This window comes from Peromyscus leucopus, chromosome 3 (genome assembly GCF_004664715.2).
Source record: "Peromyscus leucopus breed LL Stock chromosome 3, UCI_PerLeu_2.1, whole genome shotgun sequence".
In the NCBI taxonomy this organism is placed as follows: domain Eukaryota; kingdom Metazoa; phylum Chordata; class Mammalia; order Rodentia; family Cricetidae; genus Peromyscus; species Peromyscus leucopus.
The window spans coordinates 75,936,111-75,951,156 of NC_051065.1; the positions used below are offsets into that span (position 1 = coordinate 75,936,111).

The 15,046-nt window shown below is 39.8% G+C and overlaps 1 protein-coding gene across 1 annotated transcript in view; it reads left to right on the top strand.

Moving 5' to 3' along the window:
* The window catches only part of Ppm1k (protein phosphatase, Mg2+/Mn2+ dependent 1K), a 64,149-nt gene that overhangs the window by 19,991 nt on the left and 29,112 nt on the right, over positions 1-15,046 (top strand). The gene's annotated exons all lie outside the window — the stretch shown is intronic.

Sequence of the window (15,046 nt, forward strand, 5' to 3'; positions counted from 1 at the left end):
TTCAATACCCAGCACCCACATGGCAACTTACAACTGTCTGTAACTCCAGTTCCAGAGGACCTGACACCCTCATGCAGACATGCATGCAGACAAAATCCCAATGCACAAAAATCTTCAAAAAATAAATCTGGAAAAGAACCGGGTGGTGGTGGCAGCACATAAAACCTCAGCACTTTGGAGGCAGAGGCAGGTGGATCTCTAAATTCGAGGCCATCCTGGTCTACAGAACAAGTTCCAGGACAGCCAGGGCTACACAGAGAAACCTTGTCTTGAAAAATAAGCAATTAGGAAAAGAATTTCTGTTGAAGAACAAAAGAATCACAAATGACATCTCCATCCCCAAACCATTGGAAGATCTGCTTATCTGTCAAGCTGAACTGAAATGACAACAAGTGACAGTCTTTCGATGTGGGGAGTATTCTTGATTTAAACCTTGCCCACAGAGTGTCCATGAGGGATTTGCTGACTGACTTCTTGGGCCTTGGCACCTCCTTTATCTGCTTTACACGTTTCTTCAGTCCCGCTTCTGGTTTCTTTCTCTCTTCTCTCTTCCTCTTCCGTCCTCCCTTCACACTGCTCCAGCTGGAGTGTTCTGGGTCTTATTGCCCATGGTGTGTAATTAGGTGTAGCTAGAGTTTTCCTGCCTTGCCCACAGTCAGGACAAATCTTTGTCACCCACCAGTCCCACAGCAGCTCAGACCCAACCAAGGAAACACAGAGAGTTATATTGCATACAAACTGTATGGCCGTGGCAGGCTTCTTGCTAACTGTTCTTATAGCTTAAATTAATCCATTTCCATAAATCTATAGCTTGCCACGTGGCTGGTGGCTTATCGGCGTCTTCACATGCTGCTGGTCATGGCGGTGGCTGGCAGTGTCTCTCTGCCTCAGCCTTCTGCTTCCCAGAATTCTCCTCTCTCCTTGTCCCACCTACTTCCTGCCTGGCCACTGGCCAATCAGTGTTTTATTTATTGACCAATCAGAGCAATTTGACATACAGACCATTCCACAGCAATTAGGTTTTTTTTTTTTTTTTTTTTTTTTTTTTTTTTTTTTTTTTTTTTTTTTTTTTTTTTTTTTTTTTTAAAGAGATTCCTTTCTGATTTTTTTTTTTTTTGGTGGCAATGATTGCATTTTTATTTTAAGTACCTTGGTTCTGCCTGTGTGAATGTCTGAAGGCATCAGTTCCCTTGAAACAGGAGTTACCGTTATAAGCTGCCATGTGGAGTCTTGAGAATCAAACCCGATTTCTAGGGAAGAGCAACCTTAACTGCTGAGCCAACTCTCCAGTCCCCGAACATTTAATTTTTTCAGGTGTTTACTACATGTATAGCGTGGGGTAAACATGTACAGTGCATGTGTGGAGGTCAAAGGATAACTTCTCACAAGCTTGTTCTTTTACCAAGTAGACTTGAGATTGAACTGAGACCATCAAGCTTGGTGGCGACATCCTTTACCCAGTCATTGTCTCTTCTTTCTGCGTTCTCAAGAGGTCAGGATGTTTACTGATGCTTGTCTAAGTCCTCCAAGATTCTTGGTGCATTTCTTGTGGTAGGGGGAGACCAACCCAGGCAGTAGAAGCAGTAGGCAGTGTCTCCCAGCATCAATCAGTGTCATGGTCAGTCTGTCCATCACCCCCCCCCTCAGGTGTACTGGGAGCTCATTGTTGGCCTGGAAGTTTCTGCTTCTCTGCCACAGCCTTTTCTAAGTGGCTCAGCTCCAGGCCTATCCTTTCCGATTTTGTGACATTCTCTATGTCCTGGCTTTGGTTCATGATGTAAGTATACTTTCAGATCCAACTTAAAGGAGCTGGTTGGTTCTGGATGTCAAAGGTAAGAAGGCTCCCAACGGATGCTGGTCTTGTCTCTGGAGAATTCTGAAGCTGTGTATGACTGTCCCATGTCATTGTTTTTAACAGCTGAGTAATACTCCATTGTGTAAATGTGCCACATTTTCTTTATCCATTCTTCTTTTGAGGGACATCTAGGTTGTTTCCAGTTTATGGTTATTATGAATGTAGCTGCAATGAACATGACTGAGCAAGTGTCCTTGTGGGGTAGGATGGGATGTCCTTTGGGTATATGCCTAAGAGTGCTATAGCAGGGTCTTAAGGTAGTTCGATTCCCAATTTTCTGAGGAACCACCATATTGATTTCCATAGTGACTATACAAGTTTGCACTCCCACCAGGAGTGGAGGAGTGTTCCCCTTGCTCCACATCCTTGTCAGCATGAGCTGGCATTTGTGTTATTGATCTTAGCCATTCTGATAGTTGTAAGATGGAATCTCAAAGAAGCTTTGCTTTGCATTTCCCTAATAGCTAAAGATATTGAACATTTCTTTAAGTGTTTCTCAGCAATTTGATGTTCCTCTACTGAAAAATTCTCTGTTTAGATCTGTACTCCATTTGTAATTGAATTATTTAGGGTTTTTTTTTTGATATTTGATTTGAGTTCTTTATATATTTTGGGTATTAGCTTTCTGATGGATGTGGAGCTTGTGAAAATCTTTTCCCATTCCTTAGGTCACCTCTTTGTCAGATTGACAGTGTCCTTTGCCATACAGGAGCTTTTCAGTTTCATGAGGTCCCGTTTATTAATTGTTTTTCTTAGTTTCTGTGCTGTTGGTGTCTTATTCAGAAAGTTATCTCTTGTGCCAATGCATTCAAGGATGTTCTCCACTTTCTATTCTACCAAATTCAGTATGTCTGGTTTTATGTTGAGGTCTTTGATCCATTTGGATTTGTGTTTTGTGCAGTGTGATAGTTCTTCTACATGCAGCCATCCAGTTTGACCAGCACCATTTGTTGAAGATGCTGTCTTTTTTTCCAGTGTGTATTTCTGGCTGCTTTATCAAAAATCACATATATATAGATGTGTGAACTTATTTCTGGGTCTTCAATTTGATTCCATTAATCAATGTGTCTGTTTTTATGACAATACCATGCTTTTTTTTTTTATTACTATGGCTTTGTAGTATAAGATGAGATCTCCACCATTTCTTTTATTGTTCAGGATTGTTTTAGCTATCCAGGGTTTTTTGCTTTTCCATATAAAGTTGAGAATTGTCCTTTCAAGGTCTGTAAAAAAATGTGTTGGAATTTTGTTGATGATTGTATTGAATCTGTAGATTGCTTTTTGTAAGATGGCCATTACTTATTTGTTTATTTTTTTGTTTTTTCAAGACAGGGTTTCTCTGTGTAGCTTTGCGCCTTTCCTGGATCTTGCTCTGTAAACCAGGCTGGCCTCGAACTCACAAAGATCTGCCTGCCTCTGCCTCCCGAGTGCTAGGATTAAAGGTGTGCACCATCACCGCCCGGCTAAGATGGCCATTTTTATTGTTAATCTTACTAATCCATGAGCATGGAAGATCTTTCCATCTTCTGATAACTTCTTCAGGATAAAAAGAAGAGGGTATCAGGATGAGAGAAAGATGGAAAGATGTAAGAAATAGAGGAAAAATAAATGAACTATGGGTGGAAAGTCTAATAAAAATGCCCTTGAGGACTAGAGAGATAGCTCAGCAATTAAGAGCACTTTCTGTTCCTGCAGGGAACTGGAGTTCAGTTCCCAGCTTCCACATCTGTCACTCATAACCACCTGTAAGTCCAGCACCAGGGGATCTGGTGTTCTATTCTGGTCTCATTTGGCACCTGTATACACACACACACACACACACACACACACACACACACACACACACAAATAAAATAACTTTTTAAAAGAAAATTTTACAGTAGATTAGATGTAGGAACATACACAGTAATCCTAAAATCTAGCTAAGCAATACACAAACAAAAGCAAAACCATTGTGAGACAAACATATGAGTGGGAATTAAATAATAAAGAATTAGATATAAAAAGAATATATATGGGGTGATTTATTGCCACAGCTCTGCTGAGTTGAAACTGGAAGTTCTAAGACTCCTCTGGCCTTAGCAGGCCTCCTTACTTATTTCTAAATTGGATTACTTGGAGTTTAATTGTGGAGTTGGCAAAGTGTTTTTTTTATATATTATGAATATAAGTCCATTATCAGAGATATGATTTACAAAGACAATATTCCCCCAGAGATACCTAAATCTAGGAATGTTCAAATCCCTTATATAAAATAGCACCTCGATTATTTATAACATCAAATATCATATAAATGCTATGAAAGTTGATGTTACAGTGTGTTAATTTGGCAATGCTGATAAAAACAGACACCTTTACATCTTCAGTACAGATCATTTTTCTGAATATTTTCTATTCACAGATGGAGAACAGAGAATATAGAAAGCCAATTCTATTTTGTTGAGCAAACTCTATCTTAACCTAACTTTGTTTTTATGCCATTGTTTGTGGTCTAATAGTCTAAAAGTTAAAATGCAGCCACCTAGGCTGTTGGAACACACCACCAAGTTTATATTAACTTGTTATCAGAACCAGGAGAGAAGTAGCAATTTTCCAGAGGGAATCAGCTTTAGCCGGCATGATAATGAACTTCTGTCTGACTTAATCCTTATAAGGCAACCTGAAGTAACCTCAGTTATTTGTCTATTATTCTGTCCCTTTTTCTGTCTCCACATTTTACAAGGAAAGTAACTTTCATCAATTAGCTCTTTGTTCTTTTTTTTCTGGTTTTTTTTCAGTCCTTATCTGTCTACAAAACAATCTCTTCTGTTTGGTTCACTGAACATTTACTCTATTTTATGAAGTGAAGCTTTACCTGTTTATAAAAATTGACGTTCACAGCAATTAAGATATTTTTAATTATAATTTTGTCCTTGGAGAGATTAATGTCAAAACGGAACATGTGTAACCACACCTCAGGATATAGACAAGGAGAGAAAAGACAACGAAGGTCTCAGATGAATTTTCAAGTCAGTTTAATTCTCATATAATGAACAATGTGCAAACTGTTTCAGCCCACAGGGAAGCTTTAGGAAGTTTGCAGTCAAGGACAAAACAACAGCATACAGGATGGGTAAAGATCTTCACCAACCCCACTTCTGACAGAGGGCTGATCTCCAAAATATATAAAGAATTCAAAAAGCTAGACATCAAAATACCACACAATCCATTAAAAAATGGGCTACAGAACTTAACAGAATTCTCAACAGAAGAATCTTAAATGGTTGAAAGACATTTAAGGAATTGCTCAACATCCTTGGTCATCAGGGAAATACAAATCAAAATGACTCTGAGATACCATCTTATATCTGTCAGAATGGTTATGATCCAAAACACTGAAGACAACTTATGTTGGAGAGGACGTGGAGCAAGGGGAACACTCCTCCACTGTTGGTGGGAATGCAAACTTGTACAGCCACTCTGGAAATCAGTATGGTGGTTTCTCAGAAAATTGGGAATCAGTCTACCCCAGGACCCACTGGGCACTCTTGGGCATATACCCAAGGAATGTTCAATCTTACCACAAGGACACATGTTCATAGCAGCATTGTTCATAATAGCCAGAACCTGGAAACAACCTAGATGCCCCTCAACTGAAGAATGGATAAAGAAAACGTGGCACATATACACAATGGAGTACTACTCAGCAGTTAAAAAAAAAAACAACAACAAAAAAAAACGATATCATGAAATTTGCAGGCAAAATGGATAGAACTAGAAAATATCATCCTGAGTAAAGTAACCCAGACTCAGAAGTACAAACATGGTATGTACTCACTCATAAGTGAATACTAGATGTAAGGCAAAGGATAACCAGATGACAACCCACAGCTTCAGAGAAGCTAGCTAACAAGGAAGACCCTAAGAGGGACACATAGCCTAGCAAAAGAGAAATAGAGGAGATCTACCTAAGCAAACTGGGGGTATGAGGGCAAAAAATGGGGCATGAGATAAGGAAATGGGATATTTGAGCTGGAACAGGGACAGAGTGGGATTGGGAGAGCAAGGAAAGAGATACCATGATAAATGAAAACATTATGGGAATAGGAAGAGGCAGGGTGCCGGGGAAGTTCCCAGGAATCCACAAGGATGACCCCACCTTGGACTACTGACAATGGTCGAGAGGGTGCCTGGACTGGTCTACTCTGGTGACCTGATTAGTGAATACCCTATAACTGTCAGCATAGAGCCTTCATCCAGTTACTGATGGAAGTGGATGCAGAGATCCATAGCTGGGCACCAGGCTGAGCTCCAGAAATCCAATTGATGACAGAGAGAGAGAAAGAGAGGAGGGATTCTGTGGGTAGGGGACATCCCTGGTGCATGGACAGGCTAGGGTGTGACACCTTGGACAGCATTGGTGCAGGGAGGAGGGGCTTGGACTTGCCTTAGCTGAGTGTGCCAAGTTCTGCTGACTCCCCATGGGAGACCTTGACTTGGGAAATGTGGGGATGGGGGATAGGTTGAGGGGGGGGAAGGCTGGGGGATGGGAAGAGGAAAGAGAAAGGGATCTGTGGTTGGTATATAAAGTGAATAGAAAATTTCTTAATAATAAAAAAAGAAGAAAAAAGAAGTTTGCAGTCATAGATTTGCAGTGTGGATAGAGACTGCTAACATGGTGAAATAGCAGAAGCAGAAATTGTTCCTAAAGCTTCAGTGTTTCCAAGGCCTTGTAAATGTCTAGCACAGCAGCAACTCAATTAATATTTATTCACAGTAACTAGATGAAGAAATTAACCATGTGAGAAAAAATCAGAAATAACTCAGAAATATGTTTCCTGATAATGCCATTCGAAATCAGCTTTTGTATTTAAATAGGAACAGAAGAACAAGGGAGCAAATGAGAAAAAAAATCAAGAAGAACAGTGTTGAAATGAAGAAATGGTGAATGCCTGAGGAAATTAGGGTTTGCGTGAGGGCAGACATGTATACGAGTAGTGTGTGTGTGTGTGTGTGTGTGTGTGTGTGTGTGTGTGTGTGTGTATGTGTGACATGTAAGTGTATGTGCCCAGGAGGTGTTTGTGTGTGATATATGTATGTATGTGTGTGCATAGGGGTATATGTGTGTGGTATATGCATGTGTGAGCACATGTGAGTTTATCAGATGAAGATATCAGGTGAACTGCTACACCAGTCTCTGGCCTTGTTCTTTTGAGAACTTTCTGCCTTGTTCTCACTGAATCTGGAGCTAGATTGGTTAACAAACAAGCCCCAATCATCTTTCTGTCTCTGCCCTCCATAGTGCTGGAGTTACAGGTGTATGGCCACACTCAGCTTTTTTTACAGGGATGCTTGGAATTTTAACTCAAGTCCTCATGCTTACACAAGTGTCTTTGTCCACTGAGCCACTTCCGATCCACAGGGATTCAGTTTTTAACACACTCCTGCATAAATGATCAGGTGTTTATCTACACCACCAAGAAGTTTGCTGTGAGATTGTGTCTCCTAGAAAGGACAGGGAAGTGATACCCATGATACCTCTTGTTTAGGCAGCCTAAACAAGATAACATCAATAGACATGCTAACAAGGGAAGGAAAAATGTTATGGAGTCCCACCCCTAAACAAAGAACTATAAATAACTAATGACTACTGAGTGAGGGAGATTAGCCTTGCCCATGGATGATTCGATTCCTCAAATTGGTTATGCAAGGTGGTCATTCCTGAAATCATATACATATAAGCTACCCTAAATAAACCTAGCAGGCTATATTTATATGTTTATGTGTAGTCAGATTTTTTTGGACTGGCAGCTCCCAAATAATGACATGGAGACGTCTTATTAAATATGAAAGCTTGGCCTTTGCCTAGGCTTGTTCCCAACCAGCTCTTATAACTTAAATTAACCCATTTATATTAATCTGTGTTCTGCCGTGGCTCATTACCTCTCCTCCATACTGTATGTCTGACTTACTCTATGTCTCCCTGGTGAATCCTGCACCTCAGATTCCTCCCAGAGTTCCCATCTTTCTCCAGAATTCCCACCTATCCTCTCCTGCCTGGCTGTTGGCTGTTTAGCTCTTTATTAAACCAATAAGAAGGTTCCTTAGCAAAGACACATCTTCACAGTGTACAAAAAACAAAACAAAACAAAACAAAACTATCTCACAACATTTGGCCCTCTTTGTCTAAATAAAAAGGAAACATTTTAATGCTAACACAGTAAAACTATGTACAATAAGCACAATTATCAAGTAAGATTACATTCAAAATGTCCAGTCCATTAGTATTTGGCAAATTCAGAGAAAGCACTCTATATTCTATCCTATTTTAATGAATCCAAAGTTTTATACCTAAACCACTTTCTATCATAACAGGTATTACCATCCTAAATGTAACTTTTTAGACCTTAAAACATTTATTTAGACAAACAACTTAAGCTTTTATGTCTCTCAAACATAAACTTTACAGCTCTTTTGTTTGTTTGTTTTTTTAATTTGGTAACAAAGAAAACAGTAAGAGTCTCATTAGAGATCTGAGAAGGATAAAATATTACCTGAGTAAACAAGAAGTGCAGAGCAAACACTTCTAAAACTATAGAAATGACAGATTCAGCTAGATACCTGGACAGTCACCCAAGGTTCCTTTGCAATACTGGGGCATCCATCTTTGGCCTACAGGCCTAGAATATCTGGTAGGCTTTTCTGAGAAGCGGGAATTTTGAAGGACTGGCCTACCTTGTCTTGGCAAAGTTTAGCGGTCACTTTCTTTATGTCCTGCTTGTCCAAATAGGACAGCATACTGTCAGCAGTCAAGGCAAGCACAGTTTCTTGCCCAGTAGCTGTTTGCCACAATGAAAGCAAACTCTATATGGAAGTTATTTGAGGTCAATCTTCTCTGAAGTAGATTGGTGCTGCCAGGAGCAAATGTATCTCACTGCCATGAAAAACCCTATGTTACTAAAACATCTTAAATGCCATATTCTGTAGATCTCTGAAGTATTTGAAGACCACCTATCTAAAATATAGATAGATATATATTTTTTTACCTGAAAGCATAACTAACATGACTACAAATTTGATTGTTATAGAAGACTAACTACTAACCTGCATTTCTTAATCATCCTAAATAGTTTGTAATAATAGCTTTCAAGGACTAGAGTGTGATATCACATTTTTAAATGAGCTACAGAGGTACAATACCTTAAATAAGAGTAGAAACATATATACAGTATTTTCTAATAAAAATAACCTTAAATTTGTATCAATGTACAAAATTCCATACCAATGCAAAATATTTGAGACTAGTAGTTGTTTTTTAGTCTAAAAGGTGATTCAATGATCTAACCTTTTATCCTATCATTCCTATATCCCCCCTTTTTTTCAGAAAGAGATCCCTGAATCTAATCTCTTTTGTTTAGTTTCTTCCCTGACCATAACCAATAACAACTTGCAATTACCCTCCCCACTAACATTACATGCCATCCTTTCATATGGCATGGATGGAGATTTATAATACAGTTTGGTTATTTGCCTCACTTTGATCATTAATTTAAACGTTCTATTTTCACTTTCTATTTTTGTACACGTGTATACAGTTTTAAAGTTTGGTGTGTACACTTTTGTATTTTAGGTATCCAGCTCTTATGCTGTTACTTGTATCTCAAGAGTAAGGCTTTTATGCAGCAGTTCTCAACCTGTGGGTTGTGCCCACTGGAAAACATATATTTCTGATGGTCTTAGGAAACCCAACTATAAATGTGTTTGTGTTGTAACAACTGTAATTTGCTACTGAGAAGTGTCTCAGTTCCTAAGACAATTGGTAATATGTATTTCTTGATGGTCATGATCCACAGGTTGAGAACCACCGTTTTTGTGTCTTCTTTCTCCTCTAAACCTAATTGTTAATATTTTATCTCTTTTTATACCTCCAAAACATTAGTTTCCTTTTTAGTCTTACTTTTACTCACTCTTGTCCTCTTCCCCATTCCCTCTTTACTTCACCACTTAAACACGGATACTCAGAAAACAAAACACAAAACGCTATAAACAGTGCCCCTCACCCCCATCAGTATCCTAGCACTCTTTCCAATCCTCGTAGGGGACACAGTCGAAATGCACAAGTGTCTTCTGTGGCTGCCAATGCTGGGACTGCTTGTTATGTAGTAGTGTCCTCCGAGATTAAAACTTTCCATCTTGTAAGGAAACTTGTAACAACAGGATGTTTACAGGCAGGAGAAACAACAGAATGTTCTAAGGAAAGAGGAAATACTGCAGGGAAGCTTGCTAAGATAGGAAGTAACTAACAGAGCAGCACCAGGAAGCCCCTGAAACTGCTCAGGTTCACTAGACCACTCTGCTATATAAAGAGTAGAGGCTGCCAGAAGAAGACTCCCAGACCAGACCAATGCCTGGAAGAAGCAGAGACCAGCAGAGCTGCCTGGAAGAGGTTTGGACGAACTGAGCCATCTGGAAAAGACACTTTCTAACATGTCGAGCTGCCTGCAGGCTGTGCAGTGTGCTCCAGCTTCCCAGATTTTGTGAGCTGTCCCCCAATCAGGGGTGGGCTTTGTTAGTGCCACTGTCTTTGAGTCATTTTTGCTCCAATAAGTAGCCCATCACCCCTATTCCTGTAAACAACTGAAATAAAATTCATTGTCTCACTGACCTGGACTTTGGTTTAATGTCTGTACTTTGGTATGGTATGGGCTCCTTGTGTGTGCTGACTAAACATGTCTGTGCATGTGCGTGAGTGTGTGCGTGCGTGCGTGCGTGTGTGTGCGCGTGTGCGTGCGTGTGTGTGTGTGTGTGTGTGTGTGTGTGTGTGTGTTGCATCTCCCTAGGTAAAGTTGGTCATATAGCACTGCTGTCTAGTCATCATAGTTCTCATTGCAGTCAACATTTCTCTGAACTTAAACATAAGCGAAGGTGACCTACCAGAAGAACGCAGGCAAAAGAAACTAAACAAAAGCAGTGAGAAAGAGGGAAAAAGAAAAGAGGGAAGACACATACATTCCAACACATGGGTAAAATACAACAGAGGAACACCCATCAAAAGGACAAAACTCTACTATGATACCCACACAGGGCCATGACTTTGGAACACTGGAAGACAAAAATATTAAGAGCATTGAAGTGCCAAAAAAAGATTTCAAAGTCCTGCTTTTAAGAATGATTAACAGCCAAATGGTGCACTCAACGTTATGAAGTTAATCATGACTTAGAGAAGACAGTAACCAAAGTGGGTGAGAGAATCAGTAACTCATAAGAATTTAAAAAAAAAAACAAAAAAAGTGGAACCACTGATATTTAGAGGTATTGAAAGCTATGTGTTGCTTCCTGACATTTTGTCAATGTTGTAGTGCTTGGGACTTCCTTAGTCATCTTTAATGAATGTCATGGCATCTTTTTTTCCTCTTGTAGTATGTTAAGTATGTTTATCTTTCTCTTTAGAATGAAGTATTCCTCCCAGTATTCTTTTTAGGGATAGTCTGGTGGTCATTGATTGCCTTAGCCTGCTTTTATAGTGAAAAATGTTTCTTTCACTATCAATCTTGACAGATAGTTTTTCTGAGTGTATTAGACTGGGTTAGCAGTTCTTTCAGAGTTTCAAAGATATCAGTCCAAATCCTTCTTGCCTTCAAGGTTTGTGTTGAAGAGCCAAGAGTTACTCTGATAGGTCTACCTTTGCATGTTACTAGGCCCTTCATAATGATTGGTGTGGCTATATTTGCCATGGGTGTAAAAGTGGTACAAACGTTATAGGAGTAAACAACTACTTTCTGATTGGACTTAAGGGACACTGCTTAGAAAGAAATGTATGCCCATTACTATAAATCTGTCCGAAACCCATGACTGGAGATCTCCCAGGCACACAGGGATGAAAGCTATTGCTATCATTTTTCTAAAATGTCATAGTATCAAACTTGTAGTTGTTTGTTTGTTTTTCACTCTTTTGGCTTTTTACTCTTTTGAGGGGCCCACTACCCAGCTCCCAGATAAATACATGGAGGGGATGCTTATTGTTACTTATAAATGATGGCCTTAGCTTGGCTTGTTTCTAGCCAGATTTTCTTAACTTAAATTATCCCATCTACCTTTTGCCTCTGGGCTTTTTCCTCTTCTTACTTCTGTGTGTCTCACTTTCACTCTTACTCCGTGGTTGGCTGTGTGGCTGTGTGACTGGCCCCTTTCTTCTCACTCCTTCTTCTCTTGCTCCTTAATCCTGACTCCCCAAATTTCTCCTATTTATTCTCTCTGCCTGCCAGCCCTGCTCATCTTTTCTGCTGACTCACTATTAGCTGTTCAGCTCTTTATTAGACCAATCAGGTGTTTTAGACAGGCAAAGTAACACAGTTTCACAGAGTTAAACAAATACAACATAAAAGAATGCAACTTATCTTCGCATCATTAAAACAAATGTTCCACAGCATAAACAAATGTAACACATCTTAAAATAATATTCTGCAACAAAACTGCTTTCTAAACACTTATTTTGGTAGTTCGTAGATCAGTACAGTTCTCTGATATCATTTGAGAAGCTTCTTGTGCATGAAATAGGGGTTAATGCAGAAACTCAACATTGATCAATGTGCAGAGAATAAGTGTCTGTTGAATGCTCAGCCCCAAAAGGAACACCTATATATAACCCACCACCCAGGGCTCAAGCACTATCTCAAAAGTGAGGGTGTAGATATTATAAGGTCCAGAGGTCAGGGAGGACTGGAGGGAAACCGTGTCTTCTGGACACAACAGTACCACTGCACACGTGAACTCACAGCAGCTGTGGCTGGCTGTGCACACAAGATCAAGCCAATCAGCACTCCAGAGTGGAGGGGGAGAAGCTCGTGAGTCCTCACTCCTAACTGAGGAGCTATGAACAGTTGAGCATCTGGAAGAAGGAAAGTCAGGATTTTCTTTAAGCGTGTAACCCCTACTTGGTTGATCGCGCTCAAGTGGGTACTAGCTTTCCCTATAGGGTTTGTAATACCTAACCCAGTTAATCATTAATCCCTATAGGGTTTGTAATACCTAACCCAGTTAATCATTAATCCCCCTCCCATTTTGAGATAAGGTCTTGCTATGTAGTCAAGGTTGGCCTGGAGTTTGAGATTTTTTTTTTTTAATTCAGCCTCCCAGGTGCTGAGTTTACAGATCTGTCTCCTATTAATTCTTCAATCTCTTTTTATTTCTCTGAGACCTTCAACTAAGACAGTCAGCTATTGTTATTTCTGTTTGCAGCATACAACAGTCCTCTTTATCCTGGTTCTTGGCTAAAAGCACACACAATCAGGAACCATAAGATAACCCTTCATCTTAATCTTCTTAACTCTGATGATAGAAACAAAAACAAACCTAAGTAGAAAATAAAGATTGTTTCCTGGAAAGTTAAAAGGAGGCACGAATGCTCCTGGCAGGTTTGGGGATGAAGAGCTTGAGTGGACAAAGGATCCATTTAGAGAAGGAGTGAGAGATTGTTGAGGACCAGGATCTGCCCATGGGAAAGTTTGGGGAAAAAAATGGCGTAGGCATTTCAAAAATGCCTGACTTTCCTCAGGACAGGAACTGAATAAAAACCTGTTTCTCTAGCTAGTAGAGGTGTACATGACTCAGTGGACGCACCTTGCATGCACAAGGCCCCAGGTTTGATCCCTGGCAGCACACACAAAAGCCCTATTTCATCTGTCGATTTCTGTCTTCTTGTTTTAGGGGAAGTGGTTAGTGGGGTGTATGGGTTCTGGCAGCAATACTAACCTTAGGAGTTGAGAGTTATTTTTTTTCCTTTGGAAATGGAGTTAGTGAAGTTTTTTAAGGCAATGCTGTGAGATGTAAAAAGTATCAGAGGGTCCAGAATTAATTATAAGTAGAAGAGGGAGAGACCATGAAAGGATATGACAGAGAAAGAGGAAATATGTAGCTCATAACCAGAAAAGGAATACATTTCTTTGCTACTTACACTGGTCACATTTCAGGTCACACAGAAGTCCCCAGTGGTGGCACAGTGATGGCCATTTGATCCCCTTCCTTCTAACTCTCATAACCACTCTGACTTCCTCCCAGATTGCAGCTTCCTGCCTCTTCTTTTATTGCCTATTTGGAGGTAGGTTGGGTTAGGGAGCAACCACGCTGTTGTCCTTTGGATTTAGCTAAGTGTTTTCTAGTTTCACTATAGAAGTATGCCTGGGGATTCTGCTTTCCTTTACATTAAAGCATCTCCAGGGACAGAAAGGTGGCATCTTGCCACCTTTGTAGCACATGCCTGCAATTCCAGAAGGTGAATGGAAAGAGGTGCTTACAGCAGGAAGATCTGATTTTTACAACAAACTAGGCTACAGAAGGAATTTGGCTCTAAACACAGAGGAATGAGGGGAGGAAGAGAGGAAGAGAGGAAGAGAGAACTTTTATATTTCTTATGACATAATATAACTACAACTTGGTGCCATTCATTTACTCACATTTTTTAAATGATTTCTTTTATGGAGTCCTTTTGAACCCAGTCCTTAAAGCCCTTGGTTTTTATATCTATATTTGACACTAGCAGAGAATGAAACCTAGTTGGGTTTTTTTCCCACAGTATGCTAATTAGCTGGAAAAATAACAGGTTCTTTTTTGCTATTGGAAGAGAATGTAACCAATAGAAATGCAGTTCAGCACCTACACCCACTCTATGCACAAAATAAAGGAGTGCATGCCAGGAACTTCAGTCTTTGGTTGCTTGACAACCAGCCACAAACATGCCTTTCATCATCTCTTACAAAGTTACCTTCAGATTCCAAAGGGTAATTTGCACGAGACCCAGAATAGAATAGTGAGTTTAGAAAACTAGGTGTCATTTCCAGTCAGTTATAAACACATAGGCTACTAGCACTACAGATTTCAAAATGATGGCAGTTTTCTTAATATTATGTATATTTTTCTATTGTTATGTGTTTACATAAAACTAATTAATCATTCATTCACCTCATTTCATTGACAAAAAGCATTTTTGGAATACTGTTCATGAGGATTACAGGGGAGGGAACTTGGTTCTATTTCAGTTATACCCTAGCAGTTTCAGCAATTATCACTTGCTGACAGATATTGTGGTCCCCCCGCCCCCCACCTTGATCATGAGTGCTAACTGCCACTCACCCATGGATTTACAAAATTTAAAGACAATAAAGGGAATCAAGTCTTGTTTCCAAGGCATGAACCAATAGATAGGACTCATCTGGC